The 19,470-nt window shown below is 48.8% G+C and overlaps 1 protein-coding gene across 5 annotated transcripts in view; it reads right to left on the bottom strand.

Annotated features, from left to right (window-relative positions):
* The window catches only part of NCOA1 (nuclear receptor coactivator 1), a 660,387-nt gene that overhangs the window by 572,816 nt on the left and 68,101 nt on the right, over positions 1–19,470 (bottom strand). The gene's annotated exons all lie outside the window — the stretch shown is intronic.

A 19,470-nucleotide genomic window follows, 5' to 3' on the forward strand; every position in this document is an offset into this window, starting at 1 on the left:
CAGAAGGTATTCAAGCAGGTTCTGCGCAGGGCAAGAGCGAGGTTCTAGGGCCTTGCTCTCACACCAAACGACAAACCTCCTCCACTTGAAAAAGTAACTCTTTTTAGTGGAATCCTTCCTAGAGGCAAGCAAGACCCGGGAGACACCCTCAGACAGACCCAACGCAGCGAAGTCTACGCCCTCAACATCCAGGCCGTGAGAGCCAGGGATTGAAGGTTGGGGTGCAGCAACGCTCCGTCGTTCTGCGAAATGAGAGTCGGAAAACACTCCAATCTCCACGGTTCTTCTGAGGACAACTCCAGAAGAAGAGGGAACCAGATCTGACGGGGCCAAAAGGGCGCTATCAGAATCATGGTGCCGCGGTCTTGCTTGAGCTTCAGTAAGGTCTTCCCCACCAAAGGTATGGGAGGATAAGCATACATGAGGCCGGTCCCCCAATGAAGGAGAAAGGCATCTGACGCTAGCCTGTCGTGTGTCTGAAGTCTGGAACAGAACAGAGGCAGCTTGTGGTTGGTCTGAGAGGCGAAAAGATCCACCGAGGGGGTGCCCCCCACTCGGAAGATCTTGCGTACCACTCTGGAATGGAGCGACCACTCGTGCGGTTGCATGACTCTGCTCAGTCTGTCGGCCAGACTGTTGTTTACGCCTGCCAGGTATGTGGCTTGGAGGAGCATGCCGAACCGGCACGCCCAACGCCACATCCCGACGGCTTCCTGACACAGGGGGCGAGATCCGGTGCCCCCCTGCTTGTTGACGTAATACATTGCAACCTGATTGTCTGTCCGAATTTGGATAATTTGGTAGGACAGCCGATCTCTGAAAGCCTTCAGTGCGTTCCAGATCGCTCGGAGCTCCAGGAGGTTGATCTGTAGATCCTTTTCCTGGAGGGACCACAGACCCTGGGTGTGAAGCCCATCGACGTGAGCTCCCCACCCCAGGCGAGATGCATCCGTCGTCAGCACTTTCGAAGGCTGTGGAATTTGGAATGGACGTCCCAGGGTCAAATTGGTCCGGATGGTCCACCAGAGCAGTGAAGTGCGGCAACTGGTGGAGAGGCGGATGACATCTTCTAGATTCCCGGTGGCTTGGAACCACTGGGAAGCTAGGGTCCATTGAGCAGATCTCATGTGAAGACGAGCCATGGGAGTCACATGAACTGTGGAGGCCATATGACCCAGAAGTCTCAACATCTGCCGAGCTGTGACCTGCTGAGACGCTCTGGTCTGCGAAGCCAGGGCCAGGAGATTGGTGGCCCGCGCTTCGGGAAGGTAGGCCTGAGCCGTCTGGGTATTCAGCAGCGCTCCTATGAATTCCAGAGACTGGGATGGCTGGAGATGGGACTTTGGGTAATTTATCACAAACCCCAACAGCTCCAGAAGTTGAATAGTGCACTGCATGGACCGGAGGGCTCCTGCCTCCGAGGTGTTCTTGACCAGCCAATCGTCGAGATATGGGAACACGTGCACTCCCAGCCTGCGTAGGTACGCCGCCACCACCACGAGGCACTTCGTAAACACTCGTGGGGCGGAGGCGAGCCCAAAGGGCAGCACACAGTACTGAAAGTGTCGTGCGCCCAGGCGGAATCTGAGATACTGTCTGTGAGCTGGCAGTATCGGGATGTGAGTATATGCATCCTTTAAATCCAGGGAACATAGCCAATCGTTTGTCTGAATCATTGGCAGAAGGGTGCCCAAGGAAAGCATCCTGAACTTTTCTTTGACCAGGAATTTGTTCAGGCCTCTCAGGTCTAGGATGGGACGCATCCCCCCTGTCTTCTTTTCCACAAGGAAGTACCTGGAATAGAATCCCTGCCCTTCCTGCCCGGGTGGTACGGGCTCGACCGCATTGGCGCTGAGAAGGGCGGAGAGTTCCTCTGCAAGTACCTGCTTGTGATGGGAGCTGAAGGATTGAGCTCCCGGAGGACAATTTGGAGGCAGGGAGGCCAAATTCAGGGCGTATCCGCACCGCACTATTTGGAGAACCCACTGGTCGGAGGTTATGAGAAGCCACCTTTGGTGAAAAAAGTTTAACCTCCCCCCAACCGGCAGATCGTCCGGTACGGACACTTTGAGGGCGGCTATGTTCCCGTGGATCCAGTCAAAAGCCCGTCCCTGGCTTTTGCTGTGGAGGCGCAGGGGGCTGCTTAGGCGCACGCTGTTGACGGGAACGAGCGCGCTGGGGCTGTCCCTGTGCCTGACGAGGCCTTCGGGCCGGCTGGTTGTACCTACGCTTTGCAAAAGAATAGGGTGCAGCCTGCCGGGCCCGGGAAAAACGTCCACCTGCTGAGGTGGATGCTGAAGGCGCCCGGTGGGAGAGCTTGTCGAGAGCGGTTTCCCGCTGATGCAGTTGGTCCACCATCTGCTCGACCTTCTCACCAAAAATGTTATCCCCCCGGCAAGGGACGTCAGCCAGTCTCTGCTGGGTGCGGTTGTCCAGGTCAGAGGCACGCAGCCATGAGAGCCTGCGCATCACTATACCTTGGGCCGCAGCACGAGATGCCACGTCACAGGTGTCAAAAATCCCCCTGGACAGGAACTTTCTGCACGCCTTCAGCTGCCTGACCACCTCCTGATATGGCCTGGACTGCTCCGGCGGGAGCTTATCGACCAGGTCCGCCAGCTGTTGCACATTGGTCCGCATGAGGATGCTCATATAGAGCAGGTAGGATTGGATGCGGGTCACGAGCATGGAGGATTGGTAGGCCTTCCTCCCAAACGAGTCCAGAGTGCGAGACTCCCGCCCCGGGGGCGCCGAGGCGGTATCCCTCGAACTCCGTGCCCTCTTGAGAGCAGAATCCACGACCGCTGAGTCATGGGGCAACTGGGGCCGCATGAGCTCTGGGTCAGAGTGGATCCTGTACTGGGACTCTGCTTTCTTGGGAATGGTGGGGTTAGTTAGTGGTCGCACCCAGTTCCGAAGCAGCGTCTCCTTCAGGACATTGTGCAGCGGTACCGTGGAGGACTCTCTAGGTGGTGATGTGATGGATAGTCGAGGACCTCGAGCATCTCGGCCCTCGGCTCTTCCACAGAGACCACGGGGAAGGGAATGCTTATAGACATATCCCGCACAAAGGAGGCAAAGGAGAGACTCTCAGGAGGAGAGAGTTTCCTCTCAGGTGACGGCGTGGGGTCCGAGGGAAGGCCCGTAGACTCCTCTGAGGAGAAATATCTCGGGTCCTCCTCTTCCCCCCACGAGTCCTCATCCTCGGTATCGGACATTAGCTCATGTAGCTGAGTCCGGTACCGGGCCCGGCTCGACGTCGAGGCACCGAGGTCTCGGTGTCGTCGAGCGGTGGACTCCCGCGCCGGCGGGGACGGAGCTCCCTCCATCGACGTCGACGGGGACTCCACCTGCGTGGCGGTCGAGACCGGCACCGCAAGCGGCGGCGGTGTCGACAGCCCCGGCGCCGGGCTAGAGCTCGCCGGCGCCACAGTCATCGGCGTCGGGGGCGCAAGCACCCCCGACGCCGGCACAGCCTGGCGCATCAGCCCTTCCAGGATCCCCGGAAGGATGGCTCTGAGGCACTCGTCCAGGCCCGCTGCCGGGAAAGGCGGTGGGGCCGGTAAGGGTGTCGGTGCCAGAAGCTGCTGGGGGCCAGGAGACGGCACCGAGGTGCCGGAACCCCGACGCGTCGGTACCTCCACCACCGACGGAGATCTCTCCTCTCTGCGATGACGCTTCGGCGTCGGCTCCTCTTCAGGGTGCACCGAGGGCTCCCGGTGACGGCGCTTTTTGTCCTTTTTCCGGTGCACGTCACCGGCGCCGGAGGGCACGGAGGAGGAGGAGGTCGATCCCCCTCGGTCTCGAGGTACCGGGTCCGACAGGGTTCGGTCCCGTGGCTCACGAGCTGAGGGAGTGACCGGGGCCGACTGCCCACGCGGCCTCTCAACCCCACTCTCACCGGCGGACCGGCGGGCCGACGGGACCTGTTCTCCTGGGGTCGCTGCCATCGGTGCCGATGTCTCGGGCATCGATACCGGTACCGAAGAACCGGCCTTCGATACCGATGCCGTCGAGGTCGACGTCGAGGGGCCGGCGCAAGTTCCAAAAAGACGGTCCCGTAGAACTTGCCTCGCAACCTGAGTCCGTTTCCGGAGACCGAGACACAAAGCACACGACTTGAGATTGTGCTCCGGCCCGAGGCACTGGAGGCACCAAGCGTGGGTGTCGGTCTGCGTGATCGGCCGGCCGCAGCGACCACACTTTTTAAATCCACTCGGGACCTTCGAGGACATCGACGGAAAAATCGCGTCGGCGAAGTCAAAGTCGGCAATGGTGGCTAAAATCACACCACGAAAAACCAAACCGACCGAGCGGCCACTAGGCCGCAACGTGGCGTCCCCGCTAGAAGCGAGGGAAAAGGGGAGCGCGTGCTCCACACGCGCGAAATCCCTTTTTTTTTTTTTTTTTTTTTTTTTTTAACAATACAAAAGAAAGGAAAAAGAGGAAACCGAACGGTCCAAAAGCGACAATCCGCGTAAACGCGGTCGAAAAATCCGGCGGCTGAACAGAGAGAGAGGCAATTGCACAACTCTCTCCAGTCGCGGAAAAAAAGTAACTGGCGGGAGCGGTCGCGCACGGGCGGGAAGACGGCCGCGCATGCGCGGTGGGCGTGCCCTGCGTGCCGACCGTCCCGCGAAGCTTCTTTCCGGTTGGTGGGGGCTGACGCGGACGTCACCCAGTCGTGAGAACAAGCAGCCTGCTTGTCCTCGGAGAAAAATGCTATATAAACTAAACATAACTCAATAGAAAATGAATCAGAAGTAACGAAGTCTAATGCAATGAGATAAAAGCTAACTCCAAATCTACAAGCCTGACTCAATAAGCTGAGACACAAAGTACAAGATCAGCATCTCCAAACTGTTTTTGTCCACAGCCTGCCAGCCACAATCTCCAAGCCTCATTTGAATCTGGCAGAGACTGACATTACAAAAATGACATAGGGCAGGTGGCACTTTATAAGCTAACCAATCTATGAGGCATTAGCTTTTGAGAACCAGATTCACTCTGAGGCAGTTTCTACACAAGGATGATGGGTTCCATTTCATACGGTTGTCATCATTAGAGTGTATCACTATACACAATCATGCCTTTCTTACATTAAAGTACACAGATCACATGTACCTTCAACTTCCCTTTCACAACAGATCAACTTGCATCACTTAGTTTTTCCTAGTCTACACATCACTTTTAATCATATCATATGCAAAATTAATCCAAGCTGACAATCTAAAATGCACAAAATTTTGAACTAAATTCCTTGACTACACGTATGCAACATCTTGTTCTGAGTCATTAAGGTCTGCAAAATAATTGTCTAATTCATAACACACATTTCCTGTGTCTGATTCACAAAATGAAGTGTTGAAAGATAAGAATGTCGCTGTTATGGGAAAATTAGGCTCTTACCATGATAATTTTCTTTCCTTTAGTCATTGCAGATGAAGCCATTATGTAATGGGTTGTGTCCATCAACCAGCAGGGGGAGATAGAGAGCACTCAACTTTTCACAGTGCCTCATGGCCAGCTAGCTCCACTGCCTCTTCAGTATTTGAAGCTTCCAAAGCAGTATGGCAAGCCGCAATGGGAATAACGAACTTTCCTCACAGCAAATGATGGCCCCTTAACAAGGGCATAAACTCCAAAAAAGGAGGGAATGAACATCCTCCTGGAGGGAATAAACTCGTCCTCCACTTTGTATAAACGGAGGGAATACTTGCATCGTCCTGGAGGGAATAACATCCTCCCAAAACATGAACTGGAGGGAATAAACGCATCCTCCTATAACTGTAACAAGAACCCTGAAGACTGTTTTCCGACTCCCCAAGGAAGGAATATAACTTCAGGAAACAAGAACAGCACCTAAAATCAGAATCACAGCAATACAGACAAGCATACAGGGCGGGCTCATGGCTTCATCTGCTATGACTAAAGGAAAGAAAATTATCATGGTAAGAACCTAATTTTCCCTTCCTTGTCATCAAGCAGATGAAGTCATTACGTAAATAGGGTGGGAACAAGCCACACCACGCGCTAGCACCTGTGCTCCAAAACGCACATCCTTCCTGGCAGCCACATCCAGCCTGTAATGTCGGGCGAAAGAGAGCTTAGAAGCCCATGTTGCAGCACTGCAAATGTCATGAAGAGATAGTGCTCCAGTTTCCACCCAGGAAGAGGAAATTGCTCTTGTGCAATGTGCCTTAAAGGCTTCAGGCGGAGCCCAGCCAGACAGCAGATATGCTGAAAAGATAGCTTATTTAAGCCAACGGGCAATAGTGGCTTTAGACGCTGAAGGCCCTCTGCGAGGACCTGCAAACAGCACAAAAAGATGATCAGAGGTCCTGAAAGAATTTGTAATTCGCAGATACTGCAACAGAGTCCTGCGCACATCCAAAAGGTGCAACTGCCCAAATGAATCTGGAAACTGCTCCTCAACAAAGGAGGGAAGAAAAACAGGCTGGTTTAGGTGAAACGCTGAAACCACCTTAGGCATGAAGGAAGGCACGGTCCGAACCGTGACCCCCGACTCTAAGAATTGCAGAAAAGGGTCTCTACAGGACAGCGCCTGGAGCTCTGACACCCGTCTCGCCGAGGTAATGGCCACTAAAGACAACCTTCAGTGTCAAATCTTTCTCTGAAGTACGCCGAAGCGGTTCAAAGGGAGCCCCCTGAAGGGCCTTCAATACTAACCCCAGGTTCCAAGCTGGACAAGGTGCCCGCACGGGAGGACGGAGCCGAAGCACCCCTCTAAGAAACCGTGCCACATCTGGATGAGCAGCTAAGGACACGCCTTCAACCTTGCCACGCAGGGAGGCCAATGCTGCCACTTGCACCCGCAGGAAATTATAGGCCAAGTCTTTGTGTACACCATCCTGCAAAAAGTCCAGAATCAGCGAGACAGGAGCCCGCAACGGAGAAAGCGCTCTTGAAACACACCAGACTTCAAACTGGCGCCAAATCCTGGCATAAGCCACGGAAGTAGAGCGCTTACGGGCCTGCAGGAGAGTGGAAATTACCTTATTTGAGTAGCCTTTATCTCTCAATTGCGCCCTCTCAATCACCATGCCATAAGATCAAAGCGGCAGGCGTCCTCCATGGCCACCGGACCCTGTGACAACAGGTGCGGAACCAGAGGTAACGGAAAGGGAGCCTCCAACAGCATCTGTCGGAGGTCCGCATATCAAGGCCTCCTGGGCCAATCCGGGGCAATGAGCACCACTTCTCCTGGATGCAGCCGAATCCGCAGGAGCACTCACCCTATCAAGGGCCACGGAGGGAAGACATACAGTAAGTCCAGGGGCCAGGGTTGAGCCAAGGCATCCAACCCGGCCGAACGAGGATCCCTCCGTCTGCTGAAGAAGCACGGGACTTTGGCATTGGAACTGGTCGCCATAAGATCCATCACTGCCTTGCCCCATTTGGCACATATCTGCAGGAATACATCGTCTGCTAGTTCCCACTCCACTGGATCGATCTGATGCCTGCTTAGATAGTCGGCTTGCACGTTGCTCTGACCTGCAATGTGATCTGCTGACAGGGACTGTAGATGCAGCTCGGCCCAGTGGCAAATTTGTTCGGCCTGCGCAGCTAGAGCTCTGCACTGAGTGCCGCCTTGTCAATTTATGTAGGCCACTGCTGTCGTGTTGTCTGACATCACTCGGACAGCCAATCCTTCCAGGGTCACTCGAAAGGCCAGAAGAGCCAGAAACACTGCTTTCAACTCCAGGCGGTTGATAGACCACTCCGACTCGTCGGGTGTCCACAGACCCTGGGCATGCTTCCCCTGGCAATGTGCGCCCCAGCCCTTCAGGCTGGCATCTGTCACCACTAGGCACCAATCAGGGAGCGCTAGCGGCATTCCACGCCGCAACATGCTGTCCGAGAGCCACCACTCCATACTGAGGCAGGCCGCAGGGAGCCAAGAAAGTCTGCACTGATAATCCTGAGATACTGGAGACCATCGTTGAAGTAGAGAATACTGTAGAGGTCTCAGGTGCGCTCTCGCCCATGGCACCACTTCCAAGGTGGCCGTCATCGATCCCAACAGCTGGACAATGTACCAGGCTCGCGGGCGGGGCATCCTCAGGAGCAGACGGACCTGATTCTGAAGCTTGCACCGCCTTTGCTCAGGAAGAAACACATAGCCCAAGGCAGTGTCGAACCTGGCCCCCAAATATTCTAGAGATTGCGAGGGGTCAGGTAACTTTTGGCCATATTGACGACCCAGCTCAGAGATTGAAAGACTGAAACCACTCTGGCTGTAGCTAGATGACTCTCTTTTTCTGAGTCTGCTCTGATGAGCCAGTCGTCTAGGTACAGGAGAACCCGGATACCCTCTCGCCCGAGAAAGGCAGCTACTACCACCATTACCATGGAGAAGGTTCGGGGAGCTGTGGCAAGGCCAAAAGGCAAGGCCCGAAACTGGAAATGTTTTCCCAACACCGCAAACCGCAGAAACTTCTGGTGCGGGGGCCAAATTGGTATGTGCAAGTAAGCTTCTTTCAGGTCCAGAGACGTGAGAAACTCTCCTGGCTGTACTGCCACAATGACTGAGCACAGGGTTTCCATGTGAAAATGCCGCACTCTTAAGGACTTGTTTAGCTCTTTTAAGTCCAGGATCGGGCAAAAAGACCCGCCTTTTCGTGGCACCACAAAGTAAATGGAGTAGCGGCCTAGACCTTGTTATGCGGGAGGCACCGGGCTCACAGCCCCTATCTGGCACAGACTGTGCAAAGTCTCCTCAACCGCCGCCCGTTTGGCGGCAGAACCGCATCGGGACTCCACAAACACGTCTCTCACCGGGGCATCGAATTCTATTCGGTATCCGTCTCTGATCAGGTCCAAGACCCACTGATCTGCGGAGATTTTGGCCCACTCCTCGAAAAAGAGGGAAAGTCTTCCTCCGATGACAGGAAACGAGAAGAGGGCCGGTGCACCATCATTGAGAGGGTCGCCTCTGAACTCCAGGCTTTGAACCGGCAGCTGCGGAACGTTTGTCCGCGCGAAAGGAGTTTCTCTGCTGAAAGCGGGCACGCAAAGTGAACCCAGCAGCACGCCCCGGGCGGTATCTTCTAGCTTCACGGAAGCGAGGTCTGTAAGAGGAGCGGACCGCCTGACCCTTAGAGGAAGGCTTCAGCCTATCTTCGGGCAAGCGCTGAGGTTTGGAATCCCCCAGGCCTTTAACAATGTTTTCCAGCTCCTCACCAAACAAAAGAAGGCCTTGAAAGGGCAACTTCACCAACCTTTGCTTAGAGGCCATGTCCACCACTGCTACAGCCATTTGTTTAGCCGAAGCTCTGACCATATCATAAAGGGCGTCAGCCAAAAAGGACAAGGCCGACTCCATCCACGGAGCCACTTCAGATAAGGTCTCCACTCCATCACCGGGCTGTTCCACTGCCTGCTGTAACCAAGCCAGGCAGGCTCTAGCAGCATAACAACTGCATGCAGACGCCTGAACAGTGAGACCTGCCAAATCAAAGGACCGCTTTAGAGCTGAATCAAGCCTGCGGTTTTGAATTTCCTTCAGGGCAACACCTCCTTCAACAGGGAGGGTAGTTCTCTTTGTCACAGACGTGACCAGGGCATCCACTTTAGCCATTGCAAAGCGAGCCAAATGTTCCTCACTCAGAGGGTATAATTGCCCCATAGCCCTGGCAACCTTCAAAGGTCCCTCGGGGTCAGCCCATTGAGCCGCAATAAACTCTTGGATGGAGCCACGCAAAGGAAAGGCTCGAGCAGGCTTTCTGGTACTAGCCATCCTTGGATTAACAGAGGAGGCTGTGCCACTCCCAGGATCTTCAATCGAGAGGGCTTGTAAGGCATCTGAAATAAGCGCTGGCAGCTCCTCGCGGTGGAAAATCCTCACCGCAGACGGATCATCAAGCTCCTGTGGCAATTCTGCACCCAACTCTGGCTCCTCAGCCCAAGAAGTTCTGCCAGACCCCTCAGAATCCTCCTCAGCCCAAGAAGTTCTGCCAGACCCCTCAGAATCCTCATAGCCAGACCACGGGGGGAGGGGGGGGGGAGGGGGGGTGCGCCACACTCAGAAGGGGAATTAGCCCTTCTGCGTTTATCAGGAGGATAAGAAACAGGCAAAGCCAACTCCAAAAGGCCAGGATCCACCGGGGGGGGCAGGCAGAGGGTCCGAAGAACCCTGTGGAAGAGCTCTTTTAAGCATGTACGCCCTATGCAGCATTAAAACAAAATCAGGGGAGAAAACCGCTCCCTGACCGCCCGGATCCTGCCCAGGGCCATCAGCTCTATTATTAGCCTCACTCAGAGGACCCCCCCCCCCCCCCACCCGGATTCAGGGCTCTCCGTCGCAACGGTGGCCGCGCCATGTTGAAAATCCAAAATGGCATCTGCTGCCAGCTCAGAGCACAAAAGATCGCCGCTCGCCATGCTCGGGCCGGCTCTACCGTCTGTACAGCACGAATTAGAGCCCCGCTGCTGATTTGCGCTTGCCACATTTAGAACAGCACTTTACAGTCTCCGCAGCCATCGCCGAAAACGGTGGTAAAATTCAAAAATGGCGGTTTGCACCAAAAACGTCCCGATCGCGGGCCCATCCCGGAGGAGTCAGAAAACACTCTTACCTCACTAGACCGAGTATCACAGCTCCGGTCCTGCAGAAGAATCTCAAGAAAAAAACCTCCTTTCCAAGATCGCTGCGCTAAAGCACGACGCAACTTTATTTATTTATTTATTTTTTTTAACGCTGTGAGGAAAGCAGAGGCAAAAGAGGTAAATAAAAACACTCCAGAGGCTCAGATAAGTGGGAAAGGCGAACCAATGTGCCTGCATCCACTGAGTGGGAAAGGTCAGGGAAAAGCAAGCTAATATGTCCACATCCACGGAGGCATGGGTAAGGCAGGGAAAGGGCTGACCTATGTGCCTTCAAAGTGAAGCTGCTATAGCCTCTAACACCCCGGCTAACAACTGGCAAGCCAGGAGCCACCCCCAGGCAGATTTTTGATGGAGCTCGAAGAAGCTGCAGCCACCCTGCTGGGGGAGATAGAGAATACTGAAGAGGCAGTGGAGCTAGCTGGTCATGAGGCACTGTGAAAAGTTGAGTGCTCTCTATCTCCCCTGCTGGTTGATGGACACAACCCATACGTAATGGCTTCATCTGCTTGATGACAAGGAAGTGAGAGATGCATATCTTTTTCTCCATCCCTATTCTTCTGTATTAGATTGAACAGTTCAGAGTTGTCAAGGCATCCTAGGCTAGGCTGATGTAGAATGACTCTTCAGAGCTGTAAAAAGCAGGCATATATCTGTAAATACCTGTAATGTTATGTTAATAAGATGAGATTAAAGCTAACTATACAAAGAGGCTGACAGATTTTAAGGGCAATTTTCAGTTATCTACCCAGGTAAACAGTGATTTAGCCAAGTATTGCCTAGCCTGAAAACTGCTCCCCTTTGTACAGCTAAATGTAGATGCATGCTTTCACAGAACACATACTTTTAGTCACATTAAGAACAAAAAAAACAAAAAGTGGTGCCAAGAATATGCTTGGATCATTGCAAATCACACAAAGACGGTAGTTTCATAACAGGTTGCTTAACTTGTGCAGTAATAATTTGATCAAATTATAATCTGGTATAGTTCAAGTGCTTACTACTGTTCTATGTGCTATGACAGCCAAGGAGTTTATATGCAAAGTCGTTGCCAATTTTTTTAAATCCAAGGCTGTAAATTTGTTACAGGATTAAGCGCTGACAGGACTAAGGTCAAAGGATAAAATGGGCAGTATTTCTGCAGCAGTTCAGGATAGGAGCTGATCTTGTTTGCTGTAAGGGAAACTCATGCCAAACTTCATTAGTTCGAATGGGAAGTGCTGTACTTCAGGATCGACTTTGTGAGGTCATGAATCCTTATTGAAAGGATTTCATCAGATCTGAAAACGTTCAGTGACTTGACTTATTCTTAAAACTGTTCCTGGATTGAAAATTTTAGTCCTAATCTCATCTGTCCTTTTTGGGTAAGATTACTGAGAAAGTGATGGTCTGTCAATTGTTGGGCTTTTTTATATATTTTTTTTTAAGAAACAATGAAGGTTTTAGATGATCACTAGTTGGGTCTTTTCCATTTATTTATGCTTAAGTGCAGTACGCCTGAGTGAAGAAATATGCTTTCAGCTGTTTTCTAAACTTAAAACTGAATTAACACTTCACAGCTCACATGATATTGTGTTCCAGAGTCATGCTCCCTCAACCTGAACAATTGTTGAATGATGAATATCAAGTCTAAACTGTCTCAATGTAGGAATACCCAACAATAATTTATTAGAAGATCTCAGGTTATGATTTGGACGGTATATCATCAGTGGTGCTTCGTTATTCAACGCTATATTCAACGCTTATAAACCAATGAGAGCACCTTAAACTGAACTTTAAAATGTGTTGGGAGCCAATGCAATTCTTTCAAAGCTGGAATAATATGACTTGACTGTGGAAGACTAGTACACAACCTAGTTCCGATATTTTGAGCTATCTGTAGAGCGTGTAATTTATTTTTTGGAAGACCTAATAGCAATGCATTACAGTAATCAAAAATTGGTAATACCAAATCTTGTAATATGGTTCAAAAGTTATCAGATAAAAGATCTTTTAAACATCTAATTTCAGCTTGAAAAAATATTTACACAGAACTGAGATGGTGCTTCCTGCAGTTTTCAATTATATTCATTGCTCAAAGGCAAAAGGGTACTATGTGGTGGCAATAATGTTCAATGCTAGTGCTGTATTTCACACTATTAACTATACCTTCCTATGGTGAAATTTCATCATACCCGTTTAAATCCTCACACATATATTCACAAATTTGGAGATAATGTTCCACTTTAAATGTAACCAATACTCAAAATAGTAGAAAATTCCAGGTTCACCAAATGTACATACACTGTTTCTACTCTTAGTGTTACTACTATTAATATTGAAAGGAGGAAAAAGCCTAAGTCATCACAAAGAATGCTCATTCACTGATTTTGAACATGATTTTGTTTCCAGTCATACAGTCATCCCAGCCTTCAAATCATTGGCTAAAAACCTCCTTCATTTAAATTCTTTATTCTATTCGATCTTTATCGATGACTTTCTTGCTTTCCTTTTTCTGGTTTTTTTTTTTTTTGTTTGTTTTATATAAAAATGTTTGAATAAATCAAGACGTAACTTGAGTTTCCGTATCAATATTTCTTGAAGCCACTTCTTGAACACAATGCAACACTTTATGTGCTTAATCAAACAGTAAAAGATTACTAATGCAGGAAGCTTTTAAAGCACTTAGCTGAGACTGTCTCATTAGCATTAGGGAACAGCATTCTTCTACTACAATTCGATCTGTCAAGTGCTTTTGACATGGTGGACCACACCATCCTTTTAAGACTCCTCGATTACTTCGGAGCCGGCGGAAATGTGCTAGCCTGGCTGAAAGGTTTCAGGTTTCTTAACCACCAGAACCTACCAAGTAAAGTCCAACTCAAGTTTATCCCCTCCATGGCAACCTGTCTGTGGTGTGCCTCAAGGCCTTTCCCCTACTCTCTTCAACGTAATGCTGATTTCCCCTGGCCACAGCTCTTTCAAAGCTTGGTCTTCACCCATTTATCTATGCAGATGACGTCACTATCTACATCCCTTTTAGGACAAATTTCACCGAAATAACTAATGAAATCAGCCTTGGAATAAACACCATGCTCACTTGGGCTAACATTTAAATTAAAATTTAATACAGAGAAGACTCATTGCCTTATCCTTTCCTCTCCCTTTAACAGATTCAGACCTGCTACCTTAAACGCACCTGGCCTTGCCCTGCCCATCTCTGAGAGTCTACGAATACTGGGAGTCACTGTTGACCGAAACTTAACACTGTTGGATCATACCAACTCAACCACCAAGAAAGTATTCTTCTCTCTCTAGAAACTAAAACAATTAAAGCCTTATTTCCCAAAAGGAGTATTTTGTAATTTAGTCCAATCACTAGTCTTAAGCTGAATCGATTACTGTAATGGCATATATGCAGGATGCAGAGACCTACTTCTCAAAAACCTACAAACTGCCCAAAATACAGCGGCTCGACTAATCTTTGATGCAAAGTTCAAAAGTTCCAGACCACTTCATGAGAAATTACACTGGCTTCCTGTACAGGAGCGAATAACTTTTAAAATTTGCACCCTAGTCCATAAGATCCTCTACAGAGCAACTCCAGCATACATGGATGCCCTAGTCAACTTGCCACCAAGGAATTCGTTTAGATCTTCTCATTCATACTTAAACCTCCATTACCCTGCGTGTTCTGGTGTCAAGTATAAAACCACATACGCTTCCACCTTTTCCTATAGCAGCACTCATTTGTGGAATGCATTGCCTAAATCTGTAAAAACGGTTCAAGATCATCTGACTTTCAGGAAGTCTCTCAAAACCTACTTATTTGGGCAAGCTTACCCTACAAATCTCATCCTGCCTCCATGATTCCTGGACTCCAACTCCTATGAGAGTGGCCTAGTGGTTAGGGTGGTGGATTTTGGTCCTGGGGAACTGAGGAACTGAGTTTGATTCCCGGCACAGGCAGCTCCTTGTGACTCTGGGCAAGTCACTTAACCCTCCATTGCCCGCCGCATTGAGCCTACCATGAGTGGGAAAGCGCGGGGTACAAATGTAACAAAAATAAAATAAATAAAAACCTTGTGAACTTAACTACTTTCTCGTAACCCTGTACCGTTACGCCACCCATATCACTTTCAATTTATTGTACTTTACTGTTTGTTTACTAAATGTTGTAAGCCACATTGAGCCTGCCAGCGGTGGGAAACTGTGGGGTATAAATGATATAAATAAATATGCTTCTTCAGGGGACGTCTCTTCATACTTCTTTCTTTTATATAGTCACTACTCTTCTAAACCCGCTAGGAGTATATGAAAAGCAGCAGCATAGGGTGAAATGGGACCCCATCGGGACCGTCTCCGTCAAGTGCTTTCTTCCTGCATTAGTAATCTTTTACTGTTTAAGGACATGAAGTGTTGTGTTGAAGAAGTGGCTTCAAGAAATATTGATATGGAAACAACATATCTTGATGTATTCAAACATGTTTATATAAAACAAAATAAAAAAGGAAAACAATAATTGATGAAGATTGAATAGAATAAAGAATTTAAATAAAGGAGTTTTTTAGGCAGTGCTTGAAAGACTAAGATCTATATGATTGGAAACAAAATAATTTCCAAAAATCAGTGAATGAGCATACTTTGTGACAATTAAGGCTATACCAGTCCAAACAAGTGTGATTAACTTCATCTGCTAGTAGAAAAAGGACAGAGATACCGATTTTTTCCAGTGACACCTCTGGTATATGGGCTGGTGTCTCCTGGAATTCTCTAGTATGCTCCTGCCAAAGCATAAATCAGTCCAACGTACCAGAACCAAAAACCCATCTGACTACTGCAGCATAGCCAATACAGTACCCAAACACACTACTAAAGAGAAAAGGCAGAGAACTCAATGAGTCCCTTAAAACTGAAGTCTTCCAAAGGTGGTTCCTGGCCTGGTATGGCAGAATTCAAGGAAAGGAAAACTGGTATACTAAATTTCATCTTATTTATCATCTGCCATACCAAAACAAGTGGGATGTACCCAAGTGGAATCTCACTGGGAGGGAGAAGGAAGGATGGTACAGGGAGGAGAGTTTTAGAATTGTTTGGAACTTGGCAGCATTCTGGGGAAGGGGGAGCCTATTTAAAAAGGATGGCTCCACCTTAACCAGGCTGCTAGGATGTGCTCCACCTTAACCAGACTGCTGGCATCTGCATTTAAAAAGGAGATAGAGCAGCTTTTAAACTAGAAACTGGGGGGGGGGGGGGGGGGGGGGGGAGGCATGGTTCAGGATAAGGTATCTTTGAAAGATATCACCAAAACAGGGAAGATAGGGTATCCTGATAGTGAGGTTGCAAAAGAGACCATAGTAGATCAGGTGTCCTTAAATAAAAATCAGACAAAAGATTGCAAATTAATACTGTCAAGTACTAAGCATCATGTAAATAGAACAACAAACATACTTTGAAATGTCTATATGCGAATGCCAGGAGCCTAAGAAATAAGATGGAAGAGTTAGAATATATTGCACTAAAATGAAAAATTAGATATAATAGGCATCTCTGAGACCTGATGGAAGGAGGATAACCAGTGGGACACTGTCATACCGGGGTACAAATTATATCGTAGTGATAGGGTGGATCGAATTGGTGGAGGGGTAGCATTGTATATTAATGAGAGCCTTGAATCAAATAGATTGAAAATTCAGCAGGAAACAAAACACTTCTTGGAATCACTGTGGATTGAAATTCCACGTGTAAAGGGGAAAAGTATAGTGATAGTAGTGTACTACCATCCACCTGGCCAGGATGAACAGATGGATGCAAAAATGATAAAGGAAATTAGGGACGCAAACAAACTGGGCAACACAATAACAATGGGTGATTTCAATTACCGCGATATTGACTGGGTAAACATAACATCTGGACACACTTGGGAGGTAAAATTCCTTGATAAAATCAAGGACAGCTTTATGGAGCAGCTGGTACAGGAGCCAACAAGAGAAGGAAAAATTCTAGACCTAGTCCTTAATGGAGCGCATGATCTGGTGCGGGAGGTAATGGGGCTGGGCCGCTTGATAACAGTGATCATAATATGATCAGATTTGATATTAGCTTTGAAGTAAGTATTCATAGGAAATCAAATACATTAGCATTTAACTTTAAAAAAAGGAGACTATGATAAAATGAGAAGAACAGTGAAAAGAAAACTTAGAGGAGCGACTGCGAGGGTCAAAAATTTACATCAGGCGTGGATGCTGTTCAAAAACACCATCCTGGAAGCCAAATATATTCCACGTATTAAAACAGGACGGAAGGCCAAATGACAGCCAGCGTGGTTAAAAAGTGAGAAGGAAGCTATTAGAGCTAAAAGAAAATCCTTCAGAAAATGAAAGAAGGAACCGCTGATAAAGAAGGATAAGAGGGACTTCGAAAAAAAGATTGCATTGGAGGCACACACACATAACATTTTTTTTAGGTATATTAAAAGCAGGAAACCGGCAAAAGAAACGGTTGGACCGCTAGATGATCGAGGAGTAAGAGGGGCGATCAGGGAAGACCCATAGCGGAGAGATTAAACCCAGATTGGAATAGTGAAGTAAGCATATCTTTTTAGATCCAAGGTCCACTTTAGGAAAGCTACCCTTATAAATTTGATTTTTCTCTGTTTCTAGTTCAGTGTTACTATATCTTGTCTTCTTGCATCAAAACATATTTTTGTGTTCCAATTTAGTCTGTTAACTTTTTAATTTTAAACTACAAGCTTGATTTTGTACTTCTACCAGCAAGTGTGGAGGAGCAGAGGGGAGTGGAGGAGTGGCCTAGTGGTTACAGCACTGGTCTTGCAATCCAGAGGTGGCTGGTTCAAATCCCACTACTGCTCCTTGTGATCTTGGGCAAGTCATTTAACCCTCCACTTAGATTGTGAGCCCTCCTGGGACAGAAAAATATCCAGAGTACCTGAATGTAACTGACCTTGACCTACTACTGAAAAAGGTGGAAGTAAAATCTAAATAAATAAATTCTTTGCTTCGGTCTTCACCGAGGAAGATTTGGGTGGGATACCGGTGCCAGAAATGGTATTTGAAGCTGACGAGTCAGAGAAACTTAATGAGTGGAGGAGTGGCCTAGTGGTTAGTGTGGTGGACTTTGGTCCTGGGGAACTGAGGAACTGAGTTCGATTCCCACTTCAGGCACAGGCAGCTCCTTGTGACTCTGGGCAAGTCACTTAACCATCCATTGCCCCATGTAAGCCGCATTGAGCCTGCCATGAGTGGGAAAGCGCGGGGTACAAATGTAACAAAAAAAAAATTCTCTGTAAACCTGGAGGTTGTAATGGGGCAGTTCTACAAACTGAAGAGTACCAAATCTCCTGGACCGGATGGTATTCATCCCAGAGTACTGATAGAACTAAAAAATGAGCTTGCGGAGCTATTGTTAGTAATATGTAATTTATCCTTAAAACTGAGCGTGGTACCGGAAGATTGGATGGTGGCCAATGTAACGCCCATTTTTAAAAAAGGTTTCAAAGGAGATCCGGGAAATTATAGACTGGTGAGTCTGACGTCGGTACTGGGCAAAATAGTAGAGACTATTATTAAGAACAAAATTACAGAGCATATTCAAAAGCATGGATTAATGAGACAAACAGGGGCATAATCGAAAGAGAAGGGCGCCCATCTTTCGACACAAATCAGGAGATGGGCATCCTTCTCGCAGGGTCGCCCAAATCGGCATAATCGAAAGCTGATTTTGGGTGTCCTCAACTACTTTCCGTCGCGGGCACGACCAAAGTTCATGGGGGCGTGTTGGCAGCGTAGCGAAGGCGGGACTGGGACGTGGTTAAGAGATGGGCGTACTTGGCCGATAATGGAAAAAAGAAGGGCGTCCCTGACAAGCATTCGGCCAACTTTACTTGGTTCATTTTTTTTCACGACCAAGCCTCGAAAAGGTGCCTGAACTGACCAGATTACCACCGGAGGGAATCAGGGATGACCTCCCCTTACTCCCCCAGTGATCCCCAAACCCCTCCCACCCAAAAAAAAAAAAATTAAAAAACATTTTTCCAGCCTCTATACCAGCCTCAAATGTCATATCCAGCTCCATCACAGCAATATGCAGGTTCCTGGAGCAGTTTTTAGTGGGTGCAGTGCACTTCAGGCAGGCAGACCCAGACCCAGACCCAGGCCCATCCCCCCCCCCCCCCCCACCTGTTACACTTGTGCTGGTAAATGTGAGCCCTCCAAAACCCACATGTGCACCCTCTTTATGCCTAAGGGCTATGGTACTGGTGGTACAGGTGTGGGGAGTGGGTTTTGGGGAGCTCAGCACACAAGGTAAGGGAGCTATACACCTGGGAGCAATTTGTGAAGTCCACTGCAGTGCCCCCTAGGTTGCCCGGTTGGTGTCCTGGCATGTGAGGGGGACCAGTGCACTACGAATGCTGGCTCCTCCCACAACCAAATGACTTGGATTTGGTCGTTTTTGAGATGGGCGTCCTCGGTTTCCATTATCAGCGAAAACCAAGATCGCCCATCTCTGAGGTCGACCATCTCAACATTTAGGTCGACCTAAATGTTGAGATTTGGGCGTCCCTGACCGTATTATCGAAACGAAAGATAGACGCCCATCTTGTTTCGATAATACGGGATGCCCTGCCCATTCACGGGGTCGTCCTCAGAGATGGGCGTCCTTAGAGATGGTCATCCCTGTTCGATTATGCCTCTCAAAGTCAACATGGATTTAGTGAACGGAAATCTTGCCTCACCAATCTACTACATTTCTATGAAGGGGTGAACAAACATGTGGATAAAGATGAGCCGGTTGATATTGTATATCTGGATTTTCAGAAGGCGTTTGACAAAGTACCTCAAACCT

Source organism: Microcaecilia unicolor, chromosome 3, assembly GCF_901765095.1.
Source record: "Microcaecilia unicolor chromosome 3, aMicUni1.1, whole genome shotgun sequence".
Taxonomy (NCBI): Eukaryota; Metazoa; Chordata; class Amphibia; order Gymnophiona; family Siphonopidae; genus Microcaecilia; species Microcaecilia unicolor.